The sequence below is a fragment of the Amblyomma maculatum genome, chromosome 11 (genome assembly GCF_055883805.1).
Source record: "Amblyomma maculatum isolate TAMU_Amacu chromosome 11, ASM5588380v1, whole genome shotgun sequence".
NCBI classification, from domain to species: domain Eukaryota; kingdom Metazoa; phylum Arthropoda; class Arachnida; order Ixodida; family Ixodidae; genus Amblyomma; species Amblyomma maculatum.
This window is the reverse complement of record NC_139354.1, coordinates 80,662,930-80,690,127: the sequence shown is the minus strand read 5'-3', so window position 1 is coordinate 80,690,127 and position 27,198 is coordinate 80,662,930. Positions and strand designations below refer to the sequence as shown.

The 27,198-nt window shown below is 45.0% G+C and overlaps 1 long non-coding RNA gene across 1 annotated transcript in view; it reads right to left on the bottom strand.

The window, feature by feature from the left end:
- Positions 1 to 24,574, bottom strand: part of LOC146174253 (uncharacterized) — a 64,018-nt gene extending 39,444 nt beyond the window's left edge. Inside the window, exons 1-2 of the long non-coding RNA XR_014702249.1 lie at positions 24,501 to 24,574; positions 6,786 to 6,859 (exon numbers count right to left, since the gene is read on the bottom strand). This is a non-coding gene — a long non-coding RNA (uncharacterized LOC146174253). The remainder of the gene's footprint in view (positions 1 to 6,785; positions 6,860 to 24,500) is intronic.
- Between the last annotated feature and the right edge of the window lie 2,624 nt (positions 24,575 to 27,198).

Genomic DNA, 27,198 nt, shown 5'->3' with positions numbered 1-27,198 from the left:
TATATATATATATATATATATATATATATATATATATATATATATATATAGGTACATATCTTCCAGGACTTTTAGATACGGCTCGTCTAACCCTAATTTCGCAACGACTGCATAAGCTCCGATGTTTCTACTGAGTCAAGCACTTTTTCGTTTGTAATCAGTGATTGCTATTTATCAGGACTGGTTATATTCTGTGCTTTTTACTTAACCTCTGGATGATAGTATGTTTATGACCGATACTAGAGTACCATTTCCGATAACCTTTCTGATATATTGCTTCATTGAAAACTTAGTTCGGCCTGATTATATTAGCAATTGCCTTAGCAAATACCTTATACGTAAGAAATAGTAAGCTTATTGGTCTGTAGTTTTGCGTTCTTCATTGATTGCGTTCGTCTAAGCTTCCGGTACCGCCTTTGACACCAGGCATTGCGTATAGAAGGTGGCCAATTTTCCTAGCCCGACATCCCCCGTCCTTCAACAAATCAGCTTTTACCTAATCAGCTCCAGCTGCTTTCCCCCTTTTCAATGTTTTGAAAGCTGTCTTAATCTATTACTGCTTTTCCTACTTCCAAGCTAGTTATATTACGCACTACTTTGACTCCTGTACAGATTAGTATAGTACTTTGATTATCTTCTTTACATTTGTGGTGACATTATCCGCCTTATCCTATAGCGCACACATCGCATTTTTTCCTGTGCCCAATTTCTTCTTCGCCGCCTTTGAGGCTTAACCCGTTATTTATAGCATGCCCAGTTTTCTCTATATTATGCTTCATTATATCGGCTACTTTAAGCTTTTTTATGAGTTTTCATATATCTGCCAGTTCAATCTCGTCTGTTAGGTTGGAAGATTTCATAATGTGGCATTTCTTAATCAAATATTTCATCCCCTTAGACAGGTTATCGGTATGATTCCTAACTATCCTACCGCCTTCTCTAAAGCGCGCTCAGTAATCATATCTATGAAATAATTGCTCATTGCTTCTAGACTAATGTCGTCAAACCTCGGTTAGCGCTGCATATCTATTCTGTAACCAGATCTTGAACTCTTCTGCCTCCCTTTTTCCGCTAATTCGTTGATAGACTTCTTTCTTACTAATCGGCTTCGTTTCCTCTTGACATCTAGACTACTTTGGGACATTACTATCATGTGGTCATTGCATTGCATCTTTCCGATTACTTCTACATCCTACATAATGCCGTTGTTAGAACGCAGTCTGAAGTCAATTCCATTTTGGCGCCCCTTTAGGGCACTCTTTCCGATTACCTCTACATCCTGCATAATGCCGGTGTTAGAACACAGTATGAAGTCATTCCATTTTTGGCGCCCCGTGAGGGCTTTTCCATGTTCACATCCTGTTCTTCCTTTTGCTGAAGAAGGTATTTATGATGTTTGAGTTATTGGGCTCTGCGAACTCAACAAGCCCCTCTCCTATTCCTAGAACCAATGCCATAGTCACCCATTGCCTGTTCTCCTGCCTGCATTTCCCTACCTTCGCATCGAAGTCGCCCTCTAGTACTGTATACTGCATCTTTCGTTTCCAGGTTGCGAATCTACATCTTCGTACCAGTTTTCAACTGCCTGGTCATCATGACTAAATGTAGGTGCTTTGGCTTGTAGAATTTTTAGTTTACACCGCTTATTAGACTTATCTACGACGTCTGCCACCATCTCATTATTGCTATACAACTGCTTTATATTACCAGCTGTATCATTACTGACAAGGAAACCTACTCCTAGGTGTCCACGTCTCCGGTAAATCTCAAAAACACAGTACGTGACCATCCTTTAATACAATACATACCTCATTCGGTCACCCGACCTCATTAAGCCCTTTGATATCACATTCCATACCCTCTAGTTCCTCTAACAGAAGTGGTAATCTAGCCTCACTAGCTAGGGTCTATCAAGATACCTTTTTAGTGTCAATTTCTTATGGCGGCCTGTCCAGCAGAGTCAGCAATACTTTGCACGCCCAAGTGCGTCACAGGGAGGCTGTGGTCAATTGCTCCGCAGCGGCTGGTGATTGAGGGCCGTGGTTTATAGGACTAATCATGGGAGGTTGTGGCTAATTCTTGTTCTGGTGATGGAGTGCATTGCCGCAGGTGTTCACTGGCGGCAGGTAGCACCCCAAACCTGCCCATGCAGCTCCATCCACACGCGATGTATTTTTCATTTTTTTTAATCCGGTGAAAAAAATCGCCGAACGGAGATTGGAACCCGGGTACTCTTGATGGGAGGCGGTTGTTTGACCTCTACGCCATCGCTACCCCGCTCTAACCTGTCTAACCTGGCTACCCTAACCCATCTAACCTTGCCACTCGAACTAGCTAACCTTACCCCGGCCTTGCTAGCGGTGCAAGGTGATTAAGTAGGTGACTATGCTATCATCTGTTCCTCAGCACGTCCTGTCGCAGCGCGCCTACCTACGTCGATGCCGTCAGGCGCCCTCGGGCCGACTTGCTTATCCGTATTTGGGATAAGCAATTAGGCGCCGTAAACCGCGCTGAAGAAGTCGCCACAAGCCAGCAGCTACGGCCACTTGGCTGTTCCACTAAAACCCAGTAACACTACCCCCGACCATAAAGTTCTCTCTCTAATCCCGTTCCACCTTCGACCGCTTCCCAACGCTTTCAATCCTCTGCTGCCGACCCCTCCTGGTGCGAACCCTTGGTGCACTCAGGAGAAATTACTGTGTTATTAGTGCGGCGTTCCTGGGAACATTATGCGTTACTATCGCTGCTGCATCTTGCCGCCTGAGGATTAGTAACGGCCCTACGTCTAGCGCCTCCTGCTCCACGCCACGTCCCTCCTCTTCCCCGGCCTTGATTCCTCTGCCGATTGATCGCCTGCTCGCAGCCGTTCACCATCACTGCGGCAATCGTTCATCGCTTTACGATACACCAATATGCAACAATATATTTAGAGCTGCGAGTACGTCGACCAATGTAAGGGGTGGTCTTGTCTCTGCTACTGTGCTCGAATTTGGGGGCCGTATGACTACCTTGGCCTTTGATACTGGTGCTGCTCAGTCTCTTATGAGTCGAAAACAGCGGCATGCTACAAAAAGTGACGACGCCTTTACCTCGCCTATCGCTTCATGCCGCTAATGCACAGCGGGTTCTGTCTTTAGTAATCTGCACACTTTGTAGTTTACTATGAGTCGTTATATAGTGTGAATTTGTCGCTCAGTCGTCGGGCTCATGCGACCACATTTTAGGGGGGCACTTTGCGAACGCGATCACAACTGCTTAATAAAGCGGAAACTAGGGCGCCTTGAAAGTCAGTAGAATTCATATTTGCTGGCGCTGCTTAGGTAAGAAAGAACAGAAAGAATACACATGAAAAGGACCGACGATATTCTTGCTTTTTCAACTGTAGTTTACTGAAACGTGTCATATATAAGCCCCAAAGTGCTGAGTATCTCTCATATAAGTTTTGTTTTCTGTCTCTTGTGTCTTAAGAACGGCTGTAAATATTAATTGCAGATTACAACTGCGCTCGCGCCAATATAAGATTCTCGTGCCACATCCCTTCGGACATCGACTATTTTTTTTTTGTGCTCCGCAAGCTGACTGTGGTTTCTGGCATCTGGGTCCCTCGATGGTCATCTATCATTACTCCAGTTTCCTGGCTCTCTGCACCTCACGGCGCCACACTTTTCACCCCGCTATACAGCTTCGCATCTCGTCACGGCCGGCTTCTACCCTCCGCGGAGCTCATTGTGCAACGTGGCTGCAGTGCAATTCAGATTTCCAAAACGTTTCTGATCCCCTGCTCTTTTCTCTAGGTGATTGTCTTGGTCGTGCACAGCTCAACCACGCCTTGATCTGCTGCGATAGTTGTGCTGACTCCTCCTCGCTTCCTACCCACATTCGTACTTTGCCTAATTCTACTGCTTCCGCTGCAGCTGAAGTCTTTGCTCTGCAGACGAAAACCTCGCCGCAAGGCAGCGCCTCCAGCGTCTTACCTATGAAGGAGCTCAGCAGTTTTATACGTCTATGCTATTTTCGAAGTTTGCGAAATTTCGCCACTATCATGAAGAACTTTCTCTGAAGAACCTTCTGCTCGTCTTGACCTGAGTGGTTGGTCACGTGTCTACGACACGGTAGTCGCAACCATGCCGTCTCCTCACCTCACCTGCAATTTACGCCACTTCGATTCAGCTGCTCTCACCGAAATTCATACCGATGCCAGTAGCTTTGGCCTCGGCGCTGTTACACAACGCAAACCGGGTTTTGAAGAAAATGTTGCCTTATCCAGCCATTCCTTGACCATATCATAGTCCAATTACTCTGTTAGAGAAAAGAAACATCTAGCTATCAATTAGGCGATCACCAAGTTTCCCCTTGCGTGTACGGCCACACTTTCGATGCTGTCATGGACATTCCGTGTGTTAGTTGTCCCCATCTGATGAACTACAGGTCTCCTAGCTACAAGGGCCCTCCGCCTCCAAGAGTACGATAATCGTGTACACTTTCGCTCTACCCAGAACCATAACGACGCTACGCCTTGTCCCGCATTCCGTACCACCAGTCAGCGCCAGCTGTCCCCGTATCGAATGAACAACATGGCCGGCGAGCAGCAACCGGATCCTTGGATAGCTGGTCTTTAGAGCTTTCTCTCGGATTTATCGGCCGCACCATTATTTCGTGCTGCTAGCCGACAGTCTGTTTATATCGCTATTCGTGATGGCCTCCTGTACCACTGTACCTACCCCTCTGACCGTCGGAACTGGCTGCTTTTCATCTCTGCGAATCTGAAGTCCGATATCTGCCCATTATTTTACGGTGTCCCTAAGTACGCTCATGCCGACCCCGTTAAAACATACTCACTGCTTCGCCTCCACTATTATTAGCGTAGTGTATGTACCTATGTTCGCAAGTAGGTCCGCTCATGCGACGACTGCCAATGTCGCAAGTGTGGCCTTCATACATAAGCTGGCCCAATGTGGCCTCTTCCTTACCCCTCGTGGCATTCCGAGCGCATTTTCAGTGAGCTACATAGACGCTTTCGTGAACTGCTGCCGGCAATTCCGTTACCTTATGGTAACAACTAATCCTCTGACTCGTTACGCCGAACCCGTTGCTCTCCCTTAATCTACGGCATTCCATTTTGCATCTTTCATCTTGTACCACTTTATTCTGCGCCATGGTGAGCCCCGCGATCTGCTGAGCAACCGCTTGAGTGTCTCAGCAGCTGTGGATTTTATATTGTAAAATTGTAACATCACTCAACACAGTACTATGGTATTCCATTCACCTACAAATGGTTTGACAGACTGGTTTAACGTCATCTAAGGTGACATGCTCTCTATGTAATTCGCAACTGTTCATTCGGACAGAGATTGGCTTCTACCTTTTGTTACGTATGCTTATAGCACCACCACCCAGAACGCTACTGATTTCCCACCGTTTCTTCTCTACTGATGCGAACCGGTCCTCTCTGCCTGAGAAATCCTTTCTTATCGGCCTGACGCGTCGTAATTCGTCATTGTCTCTGATGTTTCCAGCAGGCGGAGGAATGTAATTGGATCGCTTGGTCTCTCACGTCTCGAGAGCAGGGACGCCAAAAATATCGCTTAAGCCCTATACACACTTATGACATCACCAACCCGACCATCTCGTCTGGCTTCACGTGCCATCAGCGGCACTTGGTCTCTCCTCCAACCGTCTGGCCAAATATCATGGGCACTATCCCATCCTCGAGCGCAATTCATACGTCATCTACATCGTGGAAACAAGGAAGCCATCCGCTTATCTCCGACGTAGCCGCATGTACCGCCTAGAGCCGTACTATGGCCGATGCGTGTTATCGCCATGAGCCATCAGGCAGGCTCCGTTTTTCGTCGTGGGTAATTGTAAAAAGGAAGATGAGCTACGGTAGGTACCCCATGGCGAGCGCATGGCCCGATGTCTTTTTAGGGCCTTTTGGCCGATAGAAATTTCCTTACCACCTCAGTAATTCATTTACTTTACAAAATACGCATTTTAGTAATAAATTGCTGTATTGTATAATGAATAAAAGTTTTTTAACGACACGCCATACAAAAGCTTAAATCAGCGGTCCTGTTGGTTTCGTTCTACCGGGCATTCTATCGGTGTTTTCAAACCAGTTATCAACAAAATAAATATGCTTTTGACGCTTTGGCAGAAAATGCTCATGCGACATGGGATCAAAAATAGAAGGCGGAATTAACCGTCCACCGTTTTATTGCTGCCTCTGAAGCCCTCCTATGATATGGCGGGATTTCTTTATTGTTATCTACGCAGCGCGAGTTGCAGAACGCAATATGCCTAGATATATCACATGCATAATATATATACACTCTGCGAGACTATTATTTTGTAGGCCGGAAGATAGGGAAGGAATTAGAGAACAGAAACTTACAGATGGCTGCAGCCCACCAAAAAATCTGGTTTTCTTAGAAATTAATCAAGTCTACCAGGAAGAATTGCTTTATTATCAGAACCTAATATTATATCGAGCAAATTTATGTAATAAAGGTGTGGTCCTGTAAGGAGTTATTCAGCCTGTTCTATCTTGTTAATTATTTTATATTTATTTTGAAGGTTTTTCAAAACAGGGTTACAAATTACATGGCAGAATTAGTAGAAAATTTTTTTTAGAAAACCGTACCATTATGGCTGTGAAGTTCTGGGCAAAGAAAAAAATTGTCTGCTTCTGTTTGACTATATATTGATAAGCAGTTAAAATATTACCCTCTATTCGAAATGTATATAAACATTGATGAAGCAAATATCAACAAGTTGAACCCTACCTCAGGTCTGACGAAAGCATTGAATGTCAAGAGAATAACAAAGCATATGCTCTGGTGTTTTAACATCACGAGTGCTGGAAACCAGAAGAAAAATTACATGAAATTATCTACGTTTAAAAGAATGCTCATTTTTACCTGACTAGTTCTAATGAGCGTCGTAAAGAGAAAGGCGGGACAATGCGTTTCTTTATTTCCGGTCTGGCTTAAACCAGCTCAATGAATTCTTCGAATTATTATATTATAGTCAGGAATTTACGGCCAGACATGCAAAGCAAATTCATCGCAATATTGCAATGAGAGGTTTATCATTCATGATTTAACGCGTGCAGGTGGTGGGTTGTGTTGCCGGTGTAAATACGACGATGAGGGTCACACCGGTTAAAGTGTTATCTTCTGTTCAAAAACACGAGGAAGACCCATTACACGTTACTTCGACCTAGCCTCATAGCATTTTTTTCATTATTAATTTGAAATTACAACCGCTTTTTAGCGTCAAATATTTTTCTTGTGGGCTGTTTCCTTTCTTCACTTCAAAAGAAAAGCTGAATTCGGTAGTGAAGCATAATATACCGAGCGTAGCTAGCGGTGCCAATTGTTCATAAAAGCAGCTTTCACTTGTGACTTCTCACTTCCAAGAAGGTGCCCCGCATGGGCTCGTTTCTTCGACGTCTGCTTAAGCTCTCTTTTGAAGTGGATTATGAAGACGGCGCGAAAGGGACGAGGACAAAAAAGGAACACCAAAATAACAGGACAGGCGCCTGTCCTGTTATTTTGGTGTTCCTTCTTTGTCCTCGTCCCTTTCGCACCGCCTTCATAATCCCCTTCAACCATGAACCAACTAGCCCAAAGCAAAGTACTTCTTAAGTTCTCTTTATTCTGGACATTCACGCTACTACGATATGGTCCTCGATACCTAAGCTCAAAGAAAGAGCTCCGAGATGCAACCGGAAGAGTATTTAACTATTTCAAATTGCTAAAGGTTGGTACCAGTGCTTACTGCGATGAATGTACATTCTCACCGGGATGAGGTAACTACGACTTCAGTCTCCTCCAAGAAACAACGGTTCCTCGTTCTTGGAAAAGGGAAATAGTCCCGCAATCATATGTGCTGAACGCGGGAAGTAAAGGAATTGACGCATTCGAGTCCGTCTTCCTTTCGAATTAATCGATAATGTTCACCAGTGCTTCAAACCTTCGTTTTTAATTTGATTTTTGCACATTTGACCTAGCGTTACAAGAGGTGAAAGATAGCTTAAATATTGCTACGAAGACGATGAAGCGGGCAGTGGTGCGGGACGGAGTGCTCGCGCTAATACAGCTGGCCATTAAAGCATATTTATGCGTCATGTTATTACGTCGTTCTGTTTCTGTTGTGTCGCCGTGCCCCATTAATTGTCATTCTATCACGCAACATTTGGTTGGAGGTGCGGGTTATCCCCATCTTCACATTGGAGCATCAACGCCATCTGTAAGCCGGGGCCGTCGGCCGAAAACCCGCGGAGATTGCCGCACAGCACCACCCCAGCCCTTTCTGCTCACACCCGACCAGCCGCTCTCCCTGGTCCCCGTCCCCAGCCCTGACCACAACACACAATGACCAGGAAGAGCCCAAAGCCGATCCGACCGACCCCACGAAGAAGTGACCGCACGACCACTCGAGCGACTACAGCACCCCCGCCCAAGCCGTCCGGCGTGTCCAGGGGCCTTGTACTTCGGCAAATGGTCAACATTCAACCTAATTCTACGAGGCAAGCATTCATCCCATTTTGCATTCGTTCTGGTGGCAAGCATTTCATCTTCTAGTCCTTTGCCTGTGTTTATTTGTCCAATCATGCGTTGGATTGCAAGCAATCGATCGGGACGATCGACAAATCGGGATAGGTGACAAATAAGGTCCGCATTTAAGGATATGACGCGATAGCGTAGAAACGGCCCACATATTAAGGCCCGCTTTAAACGAGATGTATGAACGTGCCTGCGTTACCTAGGTTAAACGTGTATGCAAGGGTCTGGGCCGGCTGACTCTTATATATTGTTACGGGGAAGATTCACTGTTCGACGGCTGTCCGCACCACTGAGGATGATCTCGCCACAGATCTCCGCACTCGTCTGCGTAGTCTTCTTCTGGGAGTCTGTCGCACTTTTTATCCCCAGCACTACCAGCGAATACCGCTCAGTAACACTACCCCCCTCAGAAAAAGCACAGTACCGGTGCGTTGTACGTTAGTAAAACAGGATGTGCATATTATGGCTTCAGACGGGACATATGCCTTATTTCGGAAGATGGCGCTGTGGACGAGGATTTTGAAGGCATAAATACAACTTCGTATGTGACATCAGTCACGGGGCGCAAAAATCGGTAAGGGCCTTTGTGACGGGTAAAAGCTCTTCGCACAGCCCACTAGATTACACGGGAATCGCAGCAAGACGAGAGATCCAGCAGTGTAGTGGACATCACGGTGGCGACTGTTGTACCGGAATTTTTGGGAGTCTTGGGATCATGACCGCGGGCGACGACATCACTGGCGTAGGTAGAGGTGACGTCTGCCGCGGTTAGTAATGTGTCGAAGCGCTGTAACATGTGCTGGACAAATAACAGATAAAATGGAGAGTCTCCAGCGGTAGAATGGACAGATGAATTGTAGGCGAATGTCAGAAAGGGTTTGGATGTTAAGTGCGGCCATTGGTATGGGGGTGACAGGCGGGGGTGAAATAGTGGCGACGGAGCACGAACAGAGAATTTAGTCAGCCACTCACGGCAGGAAGCAGCGGCCACGGTTCGTTAGTAGTTCACGAGGAGCACCATGATGTAGAATCACGTTTTCTAGGAAGAAGTCAGCTATGCTTGTGGCGCAGCTGGTCGGGATAGCTTGCGTAATAGCGTACCGCGTATCATAATCGATGGCGACGGCGATCCATTTGTTCCCTGAGGCGGAAACTGGGAAGGGCCCAAGAAGGCCAACGCCTGCATGGGCAAACGGGTCAGTGGGTATGGGAATCAGTGGCAAACGGCCTCTAGGCGAAATTGCGGGCTTCTCTCGCCGCTGACACAATTCACATGCGGCAGTGTACTGCTGGTAAAAGAATTAGCGGTGAGGAGGAGGGCAAAAGAGTTCAGGATCTCGCTACAGAATAGGTATTCAGCTCTAACTGAGGATGGCGACATTAACCTTGAGGCAAGGAACAGTAATTTCTGAGATATCATTACTGAGGGCGCGATAGAAGTAGGCGGTAGGATAGTTAGAGAGGATACCGGTAAGCTGTCTAAGGAGACGAAAGATTTGATTAAGAAACACCAGAGTATGAAATCTTCCAATCAAACGGACCAGATCGAATTGGCCGAGATATCAAAGGTAATCAATAAGCGCATGGTGGCCGATATAAGGAAGTATAACATGGAGAAAATTGAGCATGCTGTAAAGAACAGGGGAAGCCTTAAAACGGTAAAGAAGAAATTGGGCATAGGCAAAAACCAGATGTATGCGATAAGGGACAAGGCGGGCAACGTCATCACTAATATGGGCAAGATAGTCAAAGTAGCCGAGGAGTTCTATACAGATCTCTACAGTAGCCAAATTAGTCAGGACCGTAATGAGATTGGCAGTAGGGAAAAACAGTCAGACGTTCCACCAGTGACGAAGGACGAGGTCAAGAAAGCACTAAAAACTATGAAAAGGGGGAAATCAGCTGGAGAGGATCAGATAACTACAGATTTGCTGAAGGACGGGGGGGATATCGTGCTAGAAAAACTGGCCGCCCTGTATACGCAGTAACTTATGACATCGACGGTACGGGAACCATGGAAGAATGAAAACATTATCCTCATTCACAAGAAAGGGGACTCTAAGGACCTTAAGAATTACAGACCAATCAGCTTACTGTCTGTTACGTTTAAGGTATTTACTAAGGTAATCGCTAATTGAATCAGGACAACCTTAGACTCCAATTAAGCAAGGGATCAAGCGGGGTTTCGGAAACGGTACTCTACTATCGATCATATTCATACCTTCAATCAGGTGATAGAAAAATGCTCGGAATATAACCAGCCCTTATACATAGCATTCATTGATTACGAAAAAGCATTTGACTCAGTTGAAACCTCGGCGGTGATGCAGGCATTGCGAAATCAGGGGGTAGACGAGCCGTACGTGAAAGTGCTGGAAGATATATATAGTGGCTGCACAGCAACCATAGTTCTGTATAAAGAAAGTAACAAAATTCCCATAAAGAATGGTGTTAGGCAAGGAGACACAATCTCCCGAGTACTATTCACAGCTTGCTTAGAGGAAGTATTCAGAGACTTGAAATGGGAGCAGTTAGGGATAAGGGTAGATGGAGAATACCTCAGTAATCTGCGATTTGCTGATGACATTGCCTTGCTAAGCAACTCGGGGGATGAAGTGCAAAGAATGATTGGTGACCTAGACAGGAAAAGTAGAAAGGTAGGCTTGAAAATCAATATGCAGAAGACTAAGGTAATGTTCAGCAGCCTCGGAAAGGAAAAGCAGTTTACATTAGGTAGCGAAGTACTGGAAGTAGTAGGCGAATATATCTACTTAGGACAGGTAGCAACCGCAGATCCGGACCATGAAAAGGAAATAACAAGAAGAATAAGATTGTGATGGAGCGCATTTGGCAAGCACTCACAGATTATGACTAGCAGCTTACCGGTATCGCTAAAGAGGAAAGTATATAACAGTTGCACCTTACCTGTACTCACCTATGGGGCTGAAACGTGGAGGCTAAACAAGAGAGTTCTACGTAAGTTGAGGACAACTCAGAGGGCTATGGAACGAAAAATGGTAGGGGTAACATTAACAGATAGAAAGCGTGCAGAGTGGATCCGAGAAATAACTCAGGTGACCGACATTCTAGTGGAAATTAAGAAGAAATGGGCATTGGCAGGACATGTAGTGCGAAGAGAGGATAACCGATGGTCGCTTAGAGTAACAAACTGGATTCCAAGGGAAGGAAAGCGTAGCAGGGGGCGGCAGAAAGTTAGGTGGGCGGATGAGGTTAGGAAGTTCGCAGGGATCAAGTGGATGCAGCTAGCACAGAACCGGGTTAAGTGGAGAAATATGGGAGAGGCATTCGCCCTGCAGTGGGTATAGTCGGGCTGATGATGATGATCACGGGGAAGTTTCACAGTTTGATAGCTGTCTGCGCAATTGAGGATGCTCTCTGCACAGATATCAGTACTCGTCTGCATCATCTTCTTCTGGGAGGCTGTCACACGTATCCTTAGCACGATCACCGAATAACGCTCAGTAACAATATCACCCTCCCATATGAAAGGCGAAGCACGAGTTCTCAGCTTCTGCTAAATATCATGTCTGGCAAACCTATATCCAGTCAGCGCACGGCAATGTCAGCTGCCAGCTACCTGCTGCCAGCGCCATGCTCGTGATATTTCGCCCACCACGCCAACGCCTGGCACCTTTTGGTGTAGGTGGCTTTGACGATATCGTGCTAAATGATAGCAAACTCCATGTCGTCTTTTATTGCGAAAGCGTTAAGTGCCTCGTTCATCGGAAATGTGGTATCGGCTGCCGTCCGCCGGTGTTGGGGTTTTGAGCAAAAACTCGCGATCATGGCGCTGGCAGGCGATAGCTGGCGGCAACTGACTTACCGCGTTCTTACTGGGCGTAGGTTTTCCTGACATTAGCTTTTGCACAGCGGCGCACATAAGTACAGCCTTTATCAAAAGTTTAAATCCCAGGTTGTCTATTTCTGAGCGATACTATATGACTCGTAATGCGTTCCCAGGTTTTCATATTTGCTGAAGGGAAGTCGATTTTTCGTCCTACCCTCACCAATGGCTAGGACTTCCACAATTACTACAAAAGTCATATTATGCGGCTTAAAAGCAAGCCCTCTGGGCTGTAAACTTTTGATAAAGGCTGTAGGTTTATACTGCTTGGCTAAATCAAGCATTGTTTGGGGGCGCTGGTAGCACATACTTTCGTGTCATACCCTTATCGCGTCCAACCCTGGGATTTTTGTTTCGTGTGATACTATATATAACTTGCATATTGTTGGTATTTGTTCAGCGTATTTAGCCGCCCTATACTACCGGCTACTGCATACCAGAATATTGCATCTTTAAAGAGTGTGTATTTAGACTAATTAAAGAACATCAGGTGTGAACTGCACCGCAAGTGAACACTTCTTTGAAGATGAATTTGAAGCCTTTCAAGATACTGCCTTCAGTTGTTTTCTTCTGTTATAGAACTGGAGCCCTTTTAAATATACGAAAAGGCAATGTGCTATTTGATGGTGGAAAGAACAAGCTATGTATGCCGGAACATTGACAAATTATAGGTGATAGTTATTAGAATAATATTCCTAAATCTCATACGCGTCAGTCTACGAAAAATCAGATGTTGATATAAATCTAACTAGTTCAGGCTTTAGGACATGTGTTCGATATGTATCTCCTTAGCAAATATAGAAAATTTTCAAGACATTGTGACCAGTATGAAAAATAACGTTTTTCCACTCTCGAAGCAGACTTCAATTCTTAGTAGGCATTAAGTTGTGATCGACGAGCACGCATGGAATACCAGTGAGAGGGCCTCAGGTGTGCCCACATCATGACGCCCAGGCGCCTTATTGTACAAACGCGTCCATAAGATAAAACAGGAAGGCGAAAACCGTGTGTAATTATTTGGGGGCTCCGTCCTAGCATCGGTTCAACCATGTCATTAGATTCGGCTTCGCTCTCTTGGTCTTTGGCGATTGTGGCCTTCGTCGTTCTTTGTTTGTCTGTTTGAGCATACCGCAAGTTCACTTCTACCTGGCGTCTCAAAATAGTGATGGTGTCTGACATCTACGGGGAGCGAGCATTGGATTATCCATTGACGTGAAATCATGCCTCTAACTTACCTCAATTTTTATGCATTAGCTCTAGGTCTTCTTGTTTGTCCCTGGGTATACCAAATGACCCTAGATCTTTAACATTTTGCATCAGATATCAGGGTTTATCTCTTCAATTATTGATATTTGGCCATAGGTATAACGTAACTAGAAGTATGACCTCATATCTGATAAAATATTTCTTTCACAGGTTCCGTTCACAAGGCCCCGTCATGACGCTCATGGGGCAAGAAAAGCGTTCGCTTTAAAAAGGGTTAAGATTAATAATTCGGATGAAAGAATAACTAATAATCAACTATCGTATCAACAACCATCACCTGGTTGCAAATATCTGTGGGTTATAACCATGCCTGGTTTTAGCTTGAATGAGCATGTGAATTACATCGAAAATACACCAATTCGAAAGCTTGGGTATCTCAGAAGATTCCTGGGAAATCTATGCTCAAAAACTGTTAGCTTAAAAATATACAATAGCCTAGTATTAGAATTCGCCGCCTTGTATGGGGCCCCCTTACAATTATAAACATAGCAAAACTAAAAAGCGCCCCGCCGCCAGGGGTGTGCTCATAGAGCTCGAGTGCTGCGCATAAGGCCGCGGGATGGAATTTTGGCCGCAGCGGCAGCTTTTCGATTTAGGCGAAAGTATGATGCCCGTGCACTGTATGACGTCCGCTGCACGGATTCCTCCATGTGGCCAATATTCTGAAGTGCTGCCTTGTAACGGCTCTCATAATGGGGTTGCTTTGGAGCAAATAACCCCATAAACTAGCTAGAATACCGTTCAGTGGGAATTAGCGAAATGGTGACGCACATCTTCCACCTACATTTTCCACACTGCTAACTTGAAATATTTAAGACAAGTAGGCATAGTTGAGAAATACATTTTTAATTAACTGCATCATAATGCAGCAATAGACAAGAAAACATTGATTCATCCTTGAAGTACTCGTGCGATCCCTTCAATTCATAACAAAAATGTTAAAGATCTGAAATGTACGAACAAACTGTTCAGGAGCCATTTTTCTCTGAACAATGCTTTAATTAAACGATACGAATAGCTATGCTGTCGACTTGCTATCGGCTGTTCTTCTTTTGAAGCGCATAATGCACTGACTTCTAAGTCATTTTCACAATTATTTCTATATTTAGTCAAATCTGTATTTGTTTGTATGCTTTTCTACACCTTTTCACAAGCCTCATTTCTTGGCACACTTTGTGAATTCAAGTTTTCATTTTCATCTAGGCTAGTTCTTTTACATTTTCCTTTTGCCCTTGACTCGATACACTTTTTGCTCTATGATGAACTTCTATATGAAATTTTATTTCTATCAAAGATTTGTTTCATAGCGCATTTTCGTTCCTCGGGTGTATTTTATTACTCGTCTAGTTATCTTCCTGGGCGTTTATTCGATATTATTGTTTAGCTATTCATTAATTGTCCACCGTCTCCTGTCGAAGATCTTGCATAACGTCTGGAATGCTTGTAAAATAGAGTAAATATATAATTGGAACAGAAGAAACAACGTCTGGTAAGTTTGTGCATAGAACACCAAAGTAAACTGCTCCTAGGAAAAATACCAGCTGAAAAATCAGTAGCAGGGTGTTTCAGAGAAGGCCATTGACAATCATGCGGCAGGACCTCCTACTATATTAAACTCGGGACACCTCTAGGTACATACTGTAGGCCCAACTTTTTCTCCTTGTACACTGGAAGAAAAACTGAATGGCGGAAACGGCCAGTAGCCTTCACATCCCCTACCAGTTAAAAAAGATAGTTGATCTTGCGTGAATAAGTAATATTCGGGAATTAAATGCATGAATATGCGAAACTTCTTTTTTGTTTTTTTTTTACCTAATAAAATAAAAGAGACTATAAAACCGCGCTTCGCATCAGCTGGAAACGGACGTGGTGAGAGTGAATCAGGACATAAGAAAGTTAAGCCTGGAGAAGCGTTTCGAAGTGGTTGAGGTAAACAGGGAGGTACATAAAGCAGGTTTTGGTAGGGCTTTTCAGCGAGATGGCATTCATTTTAACAGAAGGGTCGGAGCAGAGATCGGCTGGCGCTTGGCAGGCAGGGCTGTAGCTTTTTTAGGGGGTCCGCGAGGACTCCGCGCACAGAGGTAGTTAGAAGTGAAGCAGAAGAAAGTGTAATAACGGAGGCTGAGCCCCAGAAACTGGCAAAAAGGAGGTCTAGAAAGAAAAGTACAAAAAAGAAATTTAGCTATAGGATCAGCTACATAAACATGCAAGGAGGTAGAAAAAGAGCCAAATGGCTAGAGATAGAAAAGCTGTTTAAGGATGAGAAAATAGGTGCGTACGCTTATTGCGATACTCATCTCATGGATGTAGAAGATCCGCCGTTTATAGAAGAATACGTCTGGGAAGGGTGCAACTGAATGAGAACGGAAAAAAGGGTGGAGGGGCAGGTATTTTGATACACCAGGGTAAAAATTGGCAAAGAATAACATCATCTTGTAAAGAACATATCTGGGTTTCAGGAACAATTGGCGGCATAAGGACATGGCTAAGGGTAGTTTATTTAGGAACAGGACACCAATGCAGGCAAGAGAACAAGGATCGTGTTGAATGTCTCAGTGTCAATATAAGCCAGTTTGGAGACGGGGCCGATATTATTCACCTGGGGGACATGAACGGCGACACCTACGACCTGGATGGATACACGGATTGTAACTGGAAGCTAATGCTAGATTTCTTCGAGCGACACGATCTAGTTATAGTAAATAGAGAAACAAAATGTGAAGGCCAAATCACGTGGGAATTCCGCAACAGGCAGACGACCATTGACTATTGTCTAATGTCGCACGAAATTTATAGCAAGGTCACAAAAATGGAAATAGACAAATAAGGGGAGTGTAGTCTGGGAAGTGATCATAAACGTATTAGTCTGCAGATGGCGCCCTTGATGAAAATAGAAATGGAACTTAGACAAAAAGTTAACGCAAAATTAAACGATGATCAAATAGCGCTGATAGCAGCAGACATAGAGAAAAGCCCCAATGAAGACTGAGATTATGAACAGGTAGAACTAATAAGCAGGAAACTTAAGGAGGTTAAAGTAGCAAGCCGCTGGAATGGAAAGAGGAAGCCACGGATCTGGTGGAATAGGGAAATCAGGGAAGCTATTGAACAACGACGAGCTGCTTCAAGGGAACGCCGAGTGGCAAATAAAGGACTGGTACCTCAGGAGGAAATCGATCAAAAATGGGAATCATATCGACAAAAGAAACTTAAGGAACAGGGCCTCGTCCAAAGTAAAATAAACAGTCCACCGATCGCTGGATGGCTGACATACACGTTGCTTCTACAGGCGGAGCAAGAAAATTCTGTAGCCATATAGGCTGGCTAGGGAAAAAGAATCAAAGAAAGCAGGATCGGATTCAAGATAACGAGGGAAATTGTTTAAAGGCAGACGATGCAGTGAACTACATTACATCGCTTATAGACAGTCATTTAAGAGCGAGGATAGGGTAATCCCTGCAAATCAGGAAGCAACACAAGGTAGCAGAATACAAAGCAGCTTAGAACTGACCAATCTAAGCTGGAAAGAGGCAGGAAAAAATATTTTTAAAAACACATCTACAGAAATAGTTGAATTCCAATCAAGCTGAATAATGAACTTGGTCCAAAAAGTAAGGAAACGTTGTTAAAAGCTTTCGAAACAGTCATAACGAATAAGTTATTTCCGGACAGCTGGCGGCAGAGTAAAATGAATTTGATTTATAAAGGGAAAGAAGAAAGGATGCACATAAAATCCTACAGGCCGATTACCATAACATCTGTTATGTACAGGTTTGGCCATGCAGGCGGTGAAATTAAAGGTGCAAGCATGGGTAGAAAGTAACAAGATACTTGGTGAACTACAGAACGGCTTTAGAAATGGTAGGCGCTTAGATGATAGCCTGTTCGTGCTTATCCAATGCATCGAAATATCTAGCGTGGAAAATAAACCTTTGTATCTGGCCTTCCTGGACATAAACGGGGCGTACGACAACGTAAGCAGGGAACTCCTGTGGAACATATTAAAAGAAGAAGGTATCGGTTATGAGATAATAGAATTCCTACAGGAAATATACCAGATATACTGAGATAACAAAGTAGAAATTACATGGGAAGGAAGATGTCAAAGTATGCAAAGGATTAGACAAGGATGTCCTCTATCACCGCTGCTTTTCATGCTTTATATGATAACCCTGGAACGGAGGATACAAGAAAGTAACCTAGGTTTTAACCTTTCATATAGATTAGGTGGAAAGGCGGTCGAGCAGCGCCTTCCTGGTTTGATGTATGCAGACGATATTGTGCTGCTGGCTGATAGTTTGGAAGAATTGTAAACTCTAGTTAAGTATTGCGGAAACGAAGGGGACGCTCTAGGCTTCAGTTTTAGCGCAGTTAAGTCCGGTCTAATGATTGTCAACGGCTCAACTGATCAGGGTTTCAAAAGGGCCATGAAATACCCAGAGTATCAGAATATAAATATCTGGGGGTATGTTTAAACGAAGGATTGGCATACATTGGAAAGCTTGAGCAATCACTTAAGGCCAATCCAGGTAGCACAAAGTGGGCTATGAAGGGTGGGCCCCGGTGGGTCCGATGTCGGCAATGCAGGAAAGCTCCGGAGGGTTCAGTGTGGGTGCTGCAAGAGGGGCCAACGTAGGCCTGAAGGGGGCTGTCGACAAAGCCCCGATGGGCCCCACTAGGGATCGATGCAGGAAGCCCTTGCGGGGCTGCCCACATTTTTCCGGCATTGCCAAAAGGGCACATCCCGCCAACTCCCCCCGATGGTCCTACTTTGGACAGATTTGGGCAGCCGCTCTGCGTGAACTTGTTTTTTTTTTTATTTAGGTTAGACCCTCAGATAATGACATAGGACCGAGGCGGGTTCTATAGCGGAAGCCGCACTTAGGCTTGCCCACATTATTCTCATGGGTGTCTGATGCAGGAAATTGATAGAAAGCCCTAGTCCAAGTTTTTCCAATTATTATTTATGCAGATAATTAAGTAATTATTTCATACATGTCTGCACTTTCTAAACAGTCACAATTTTAAATTTTACAATAATTCGTAACATTCATCTAGCCTAAATGAATTCATGTACATCTTATTCAGACTGCGAAGATGTATGTTCTAAACAGTAATATTGTGCTGACAGTTGCAGGCTGTCCACTGCAGCCACATATAGGGCAACAGTTATCAATCCGTTTGTTTTAGTATTTTTAGCGCAATTCGCATGAGCGCGAGAACTAAAGCCAAATAAATTTCTAACCGACTAAACATAGCAACAACTGTTATACAAATCATATATAATAATAATTTAGGGCAACATCTAATACAAATAAAGGTTGGAAAGAATGATACGCAATTGCACGCACGCCTTCTAGCCCCATTACGGCCTATGCGGGATATAAACCAGTTTTATGTGGGCAGCCCCAATTGGGCTGGATGTTGTTTTTGAACCTATAGCCCACCTGCGGTTGCACGTGCCTTCGAAGTCCCCACAAGGGACCGATTTTGGTACCATGCGGGCATGCCCGCCCTTCAGCCCCACTGCAGCCTATGTGGTACCTAAAGCAGTTTAGCTAAGGCTGCTTCATTTAGGCTTCACGAGGGCTTGCCCAAATTCAGCGCTTATTCATATTTCACTTGCCATAAAGGAACCTACAAGGGGCCGATTGGGACAGCATCTTAATAGTTCCGTTTTCTCGCCACACTACGGCCGATGTTGTTCCCACAAATAATCGGGGCGGCCTCATTTCGGATCGATGAGGGCTTTTCCATAAAAAGCCCAAATTTAGGTTGGATTGCCCTCAAATATCCGACAATGGGCCCTTGTGGTCTGGATGCAGGAATGAGTTTTGCGTAAGCCCGAGCAATGCCGCTATGGGACCCATGCAGGAGGAACAGGGGCAACCCAAATGAGGCTTGTCCACGTTTGCCCCATCGAGGACCGATGCAGGTTTTATGATGGTTGCCCCAGCCCCACTTGCCTACATCGGACCTATTAGGGCCCCACATTCTTTGCTACCCGGGGAAGGGCGAAGAAATGCCAGGATAATGAAGCATAGGCCATTGTGGGGATGCAACAGGTATGAGGTTTTGAGGGGTATTTAGAAAGGAATTATGGTTCCCGGACTTACTTTCGGAAATGCGGTTTTGTGCGTAAAATCAGAGGTGAAGTCGACATTAGAAATAAAGCAGAGAGCCGTTGGACGATTAGCACTAGATGCCCACGGCAAAACCACAAATGCGGCGGTACAGGGAGTTATGGGCTGGGTATCTTTCGAAGTACGGGAAGCTCATAGTACATATCGTTACGAAGCGGCAATGAGCAACGCCTGAGGAAATTGGACAGTAACATATGGACAGCTAAAGTATTTAAATACCTGTACTTAAAAAGCGTTGACTCACAATGGAGGAAAAGAACTAGGAAACTGACTAGTAAGTATGCTAGTCACAGGGACGGAGAAATAAATAGCATTAAGCAACAGGTGAAAAACACAGAAGGCAAAAATTGGATAAATGCTATGGAAAAGAAACAGAGTGTGGAATTATACCGAAAGTGGAAAAGGCAGATCAGGAAGGAAGCTTTTTTTGATAACTCAAGAAACAGTGCTCTAGTTTTTGAAGCCAGATCAGGGTGCCTTAGAACATGCAGCTACAAAAAGAAATTCAACAATGAAGATGACGCATGTGCTGTATGTGGTAACTCCAGTGAAACCATTGACCATAATATACTCGAATGTTATGGTATCCATCCGGAAGCTGATGCAGGCGCAGTCACTGTTCCTGAAGCTCTGGGATTTAGAGATAACAGTGGCTGGGCGAATAAACAGGCAGTGGAAGCTAGCAAAAAACGACTGGAAGATTGGTGGCTGAAAAGCAGAGAGGTGACATAATGTTAGTATTGTAATAACAGAAATTTAATAGCATGACGGTAAAGTTAACTAATCTAAAACAATAATTAAGATATAGGGAGAAAAATGACCATGATAGCTACCGATACCACCCCGTTTCAAAGGGGACGCTCCTATATTCCATCCATTCATCCATCGGAAATGACATTTAAAAGTGTGGACGTTTTTGCAACCTTCATAAAATCTTGTAATCCACTTTTGTTATACCGGTGCAACTCTCTTTCCACTAGCCACTGTCTTCCTTCCTAAATAATATTCGGAAGTGAAGCTGCACGCCACTTTGTTAGAGACTACAAGGCCACCTACAAGGCGATTCCTAGTAGCTCCAGGACGAATGAAGCGGCTGGGCTAAAGCCAAAAGGACGCTCAGTTGTGGATGTGTCGGGAAGCGACCGGAAAGTCCGATGTTGCAAGGAGATATATCACATAGCACCATGGAATGTAAGATCTATGACGCAAGATAAACTGGATATCGTCAAGCGAGAAATGGACAGATTGAACATTGATATCTTGGGTATCAGCGAGCTCAAGTGGACCGGAATGGGAGAATTTAACTCCGGCGACCATTATGTCTTTTATTGTGGGCACGAATCCAAGAGAAGGAATGGGGTCGCTCTCAGAGTAAACAGAAGAATGGGCAAAGCAGTGCTAGGGTACAACCCCAAAAACGACCGAATGATTTCACTTCGGATCCAAGGTCCCCCTTTCAACATAACAGTTATCCAAGTCAATGCACCGAGCGCTGCTGCTGAAGAAGCTGACGTTGAGAGATTTTATGCGGACCTACAATGCCTTTTAGACCGCACCCCATCATCAGACGTCGTTTTTCTCATAGGAGACTGGAATGCTAAGGTCGGGAGTGAAGACATATCCGGAATTACAGGCAAGTTCGGTCTTGGCGAGCCAAATGAAGCTGGGCAGAGGCTAGTAGAGTTCTGTCAAGAAAACAACCTGACCATAGCGAATACTCATTTTCAACAGCACAAGAGGCGCCTGCACATATGGATTTCACCGGACGGTCTGTACAGGAATCAGATCGATTATATTATTTGCCTGCAGATATGGAGAAGCGCTAAACAAGCAGTAAAAACAAGGCCTGGGGCCGATTGTGGCACCGATCATCAGCATCTTGTTGCCAAAATTAAGCTTCGATTGAGGAAAACGCAGAAAACTAGAAGGCCTTTCAGGTATGATCTGGATCAGATTCCATTAGAACATGCTGTGGAAGTGAGGAATCGATTTCAAGAATTAGATCTAGAAGACAAAGAGCCCGAAGAGATGTGGACTGATGTTCGTGATATAATACAAGAAGTTGCTACTAAGGTAGTTCCAAAGCAAAAGAAATGCAAAAAAGCAAACTGGTTATCTGAAGAGGCTTTGCAAATAGCTGAGGAAAGGAGGATGGCAAAAGGTATGGGGGAAAGAGAAAGATACAAGGTTCTCAACGGGGATTTTCAGAAAATAGCAAGAAGAGATAAGAATGCCTTCCTGAACATACAGTGTCAAGCAGTTGAGGACAACAGCCAATTAAGGAACACAAGAGCTCTGTATAAGACAATCAAAGATATCAAAGGAAGCTTCTGTGCTAAGCTGGGCGTGATAAAGGACAAACGAGGCAAGGACCTCACTGAAGCCTCAGAGATAAAGAAGAGGTGGCAGGAATACACAGAAGAACTGTACAAGAAGGACCCGGATGTGCAAACCCAACATAGGACGGTTGTGATTACTGATATCGAGCCGGGCATCCTGAAGAGTGAAGTTGAATGGGCCTTAGCCAGCCTTGCTAAGAACAAAGCTAGCGAAATTGATGGTATTCCAGCTGAGTTGCTTCAAAACCTCAACCACGACGCTGTTAACACACTGCATACATTATGTCAAAAGATTTGGACAACCCTGCAGTGGCCACAGGATTGGAGAAGGTCAGTTTACATCCCCATTCCAAAGAAAGGCAGCGCGAAAAATTGTTCCAACTACCGCACGATCGCGCTTATTTCCCATGCTAGCAAGGTGATGTTAAAAATCCTGCAAGGTAGGCTGCAGCAGTATGTGGATCGGGAGCTTCCGGACGTGCAAGCAGGGTTTCGCAAGGGCAGAGGAACTAGAGACCAAATTGCCAACCTTCGCTGGGTCATGGAAAAAGCAAGAGAGTTCCAGAAACCCATTTAATTCTGCTTTATTGATTATGCGAAAGCGTTTGACTGCGTAGATCACAGCAGATTGTGGCAAGCTCTCCAAGAGATGGGAGTTCCAATTCACCTCATCTGTCTCCTCAGGAACCTTTATGAAGGACAAGAGGCCACAGTCAGAACTGGGCATGGTCTTACTGATTGGTTTCCGATTGAGAAAGGGGTGAGGCAAGGCTGCATACTGTCGCCCCGCCTATTTAACCTATATGCAGAGTGCATCATGAGGAAGGCCGGTCTGGACGAGTCTTCAGCTGGAGTGACGATTGCTGGAAAACGTATCAACCACCTTAGATATGCGGATGATACCACTTTAATGGCAGAAAGTGAACTGGAACTCAAGAGACTTCTGATGCGCGTACAAGAAGAGAGTGAGAATTTTGGGTTTAAACTGAACATTAAAAAGACGAAGATCATGGCGTCTTGCCCTATCAAGTCCTGGAGCATCAATGGACAAGAAGTGGAAGCTGTGACAGATTTTCTGTTCTTGGGCGCCAAGATTACCTCGGAAGGAGACTGCAGCCATGAAATTAGGAGACGCCTGCTTCTGGGAAAGAGAGCAATGGTTAGCCTTGACCGCCTAGTAAAGAGCAGAGACATTAGTCTGCCAACCAAGATCCGTGTAACCCGTGCTATGGTCTTTCCAGTTGTATGTATGGATGCGAGAGTTGGACTGTGAAAAAGGCTGACCGCCGAAGAATTGACGCGTTTGAATTGTGGTGCTGGCAGAGACTCTCGAGAGTTGCTTGGACTGCCAGAAAATCAAATAAGTCGATATTGTCAACCATAAACCCTGACTGCTCATTGGAGGGTCAAATTCTAAAGTTAAAGCTCAGCTACTTTGGTCATCTGATGAGAAGACAGGAGTCGCTGGAGAAAGATTTGATGTTGGGAAAAGTTGAGGGTCGCCGGAGAAGGGGTAGGCAGCGAACGCGATGGTTAGATGGCATCCTCGAGGCACTGCAGATGAAGTTATGGGATGTTAGGAAGATAGTGAGAGACCGGAAAGCGTGGCGTGACATGGTCCATAGGGTCACGAAGAGTCGGACGTGACTGAACGACTGAACTGAACTGAATGAACGTGCCTTAGTGGCCTATAGGGGTAACGTGAATGCAAGGTCCTAGCAGGCTGATCCTGACATAACCGTCCCATGTGAAATGAGAGACTTAAGTTCGCAGCTCCTGCCAACTGAGCCAGGGCTCCGACCGCATCACGCCGACCGCTTTAGAAGGGAGCCCATCTCTCGCTTTTGTGTCACGTAGGGTATGATGTCACATTGTCACGTGGGTGAGACGTCGATATCGCCACGCTATGCCGACCGCTTGAGTTGGTAACCCAGCTCTCACCCTAGTGTCACGTGGGTAAGACGTACGTGGCTTTCGCCGCGCTACGCTGAAGGGTTGAAACCTAGAGTATTATGCTTTCGCAATGAAAAGTATTGCATCTCTTTCACTTGTCAATATATTTAAAGAGCGCGAAAAAGTCATCAATGAAAAAGCACAACCACATCGAGCGCTGATAACAGAAACCTGAGCGTGTTGGTTATTACCTATACTCGAGCAGCGCGCAAAGGACCCCAACAGAATAAGAACAAATACAGCGCCGCAGAAAGTAGAGCGAGTTGCTTATTATCAATTTTCAAACAGTTCGAAAGAATCGCTGACGTAATAAGCATAATAACACGAGTGCTGTTGTCAGCTCTCGTGTTCGCGGTTTTCTTACTTGTTTATTAAGGCAAAAGCCTTAACAGGCTATTGAGTGCCCATCCCTGCGTGCGTGCGTCCGGAGAGGTTTACACGTCGCGAGATTCCGCTGGGTTCTTTATACTTTTAAAGCTGTGAGAGAAGTAAATTGGTTGTAGATATTAATCGATAATTGTTGTTAGTGGAAGTTAATGATGATGATGAGGATAGTTATTATAGTTATAATTTTTGATGATGGTGATCCTCGCATTGTCGTTTTTACTAGGGAGACCGCAACGCCTACGTCAAGATTAACAGTTGAAGATGGTAGCGATAGTAATGTAAGCACTCATGACCAAATGTAGCGTCATCATCCGTTAACATCATCTGCCATGATCGGACGTCACGCTATCATGAAGTCACATCCGGCCATGTCAAACAACCGGAATGGATATCATCATGACGGCGCATTCGGTCCAGACGTCACGTGAGGTCATGACCGATCCATCCCCAGACGATTCGCGCATATAGGAAGCTGACCACGTCGGGCATCCAATCTAGACATCCGTGCTGCGCCATTCACTTGGCGCCACCTTGAACACCGCTCCACACAGTATACAGAAGCAGAAGTAGCAAAGCAGGAAACAGCGGCGCTTCGATTTAGCTTAAAGGGAAGAAAGGGTGCAGCATCTATTACACTTCTCCGAAGACACCTAAACGGCGCCGTAAATTAAGAGTGGAAAGTGAAAGTGGACAAACACAGAAAGAAATGTCGTTTTGAAAGGCAACGGACCGTCGCGCTATGAAGGCGCCTCATCGCACTTTGTCGTCAAAAAGCCTTCATTACAGTGATTATCGCAACAAGTTAATCGTACTCTTTCGACTATAAACTACCCACGATGAGGAAACATGCTTCGGTAATCCTACAATGATGACACAAGTGCAGAAAAAGAAGACAATCGTGCATCACTGCTAGGATAGGTGGACGGGAAATACCAGAGATGGACTGCATGCGCATACTGGGGCAAAAAATGCAGTCCGCAAGATGTAACTCTCAAGCATTGGATAGAATCTAACTGAGCGCGCAGCCCACTAGCAGGCTTATTGGACATGTCGGCAATAAGGAGGCTGTCAAAAAGGAAGACAATCTGCTTAGTCTGCTACAAGCCTTTATAATCAACAGGATCGTCTTTGCTATGCTTTATCAAAAACACACAATCTCAAACCGTAAGCGATTATAGAGTATCATTAAAAAAGGTCTCAAGGCAGCTCTGGGGCGCATGCCATTGGCTTCGGCTAAAAAGCATATTGCCTCAGGAGTATTAAATACCATAAACGAGCTCACGGAATCCGCGCTCACTACGCAGTTATATTGAATAACGAGCATTAAGGTGGGTAGATAGATCATCAGGCAGCTGGGATACTCTCCAACGCAGACAAAATATTGAGGGGGAACGCCTGCAGCAGTGAGGTAGAAAATAAAAATACTCCTCTATACCACCGAATATGCACCCCTGTTTTCATGGAGCACGTAGGTAAGAGAGAGGGGAGGGCAGGAATCATACATCGGAATTACAAAGGGCGCTAGGAGTTCGTATACACTGATGCTGCCGGGTACATTGGACGAACAGCGAAAGGAAGGTTCCCGGTTAGTAAGTAGCTGCCCACTCAGAACGGCTACTGTCACCACAGCGGAAGAGGCACCCAGCGCTCTCGCGCTTACACAAAAACACATAACGATGATCTCAATCGACTCTAAGGAAGTGATATGCAATTTTGATTTAGACAGAATATCACCAGTGGCAGTACGCATACTGTTGAACAGTAAAATTGAGAGTGCAATCATCTTACTTTCCTGCGCACAAACCCTTCAAGGTACTGAGGGAGCTCAGAATCTCGCCCGAGGTCTGAGCTTCCAGCCGATTTCAGCAACTCACTCGGAGGATGACCACATTTCAAGAAATGAATGTCTACATCATTTTCGCTTTATCACACAGTTCTACCCACTTAGCAGAAGCGAGTATTGAGAACCGCTAAGACGCTCTGCAAGAAGGAAGAAGCCGCATGGAGTCTGGTGACCGAGGGCACCTTTCAGAAAACAGCCACACTAAGTAAGTTTCCGCCTGGCTTAAAAGGCGTTAAATGTAGGGGCTGTGGAGAATGGTCGATCCTAGCCCATAGATGTGGACACGCGCTTAATCCACTAGTTTCGTGGATAGTAAGAAGTCATATGACGTTTTGCTATGCAGCCACGACCTTGAAGAGCAAACTGTGATCTGGTGGTTTCATCATAATCATCATCATCCGCCTGACTATACCCACTGTAGGCCGAAGGCCGCTCCCATATTTCTCCACTTAACCCGGTTCTGTGCTAGCTGCATCCACTTGACCCCTGCGAACTTCTCAACCTCATCCGCCCACCTAACTTTCTCTTTGTTACCCTAATCCAGTTTGTTACCCTAAGCGACCATCGGTTATCCTCTCTTCGCACTGCCTGTCCTGCCCATGCCCATTTCTTCTTAATTTCCACTAGAATGTCGGTAACTTGAGTTATTTCTCTGACCCACTCTGCACGCTTCCTATCTCTTAATGTTACCCCTACCATTTTTTGTTCCATAGCCCTCTGGGTTCTCCTCAACTTAAGTAGAACTCTTGGTTAGCCTCCACGTTTCAGCCTCATAGGTGAGTACAGGTAAGATGCAACTGTTGTATACTTTCCTCTTGAGCGATACCGGCAA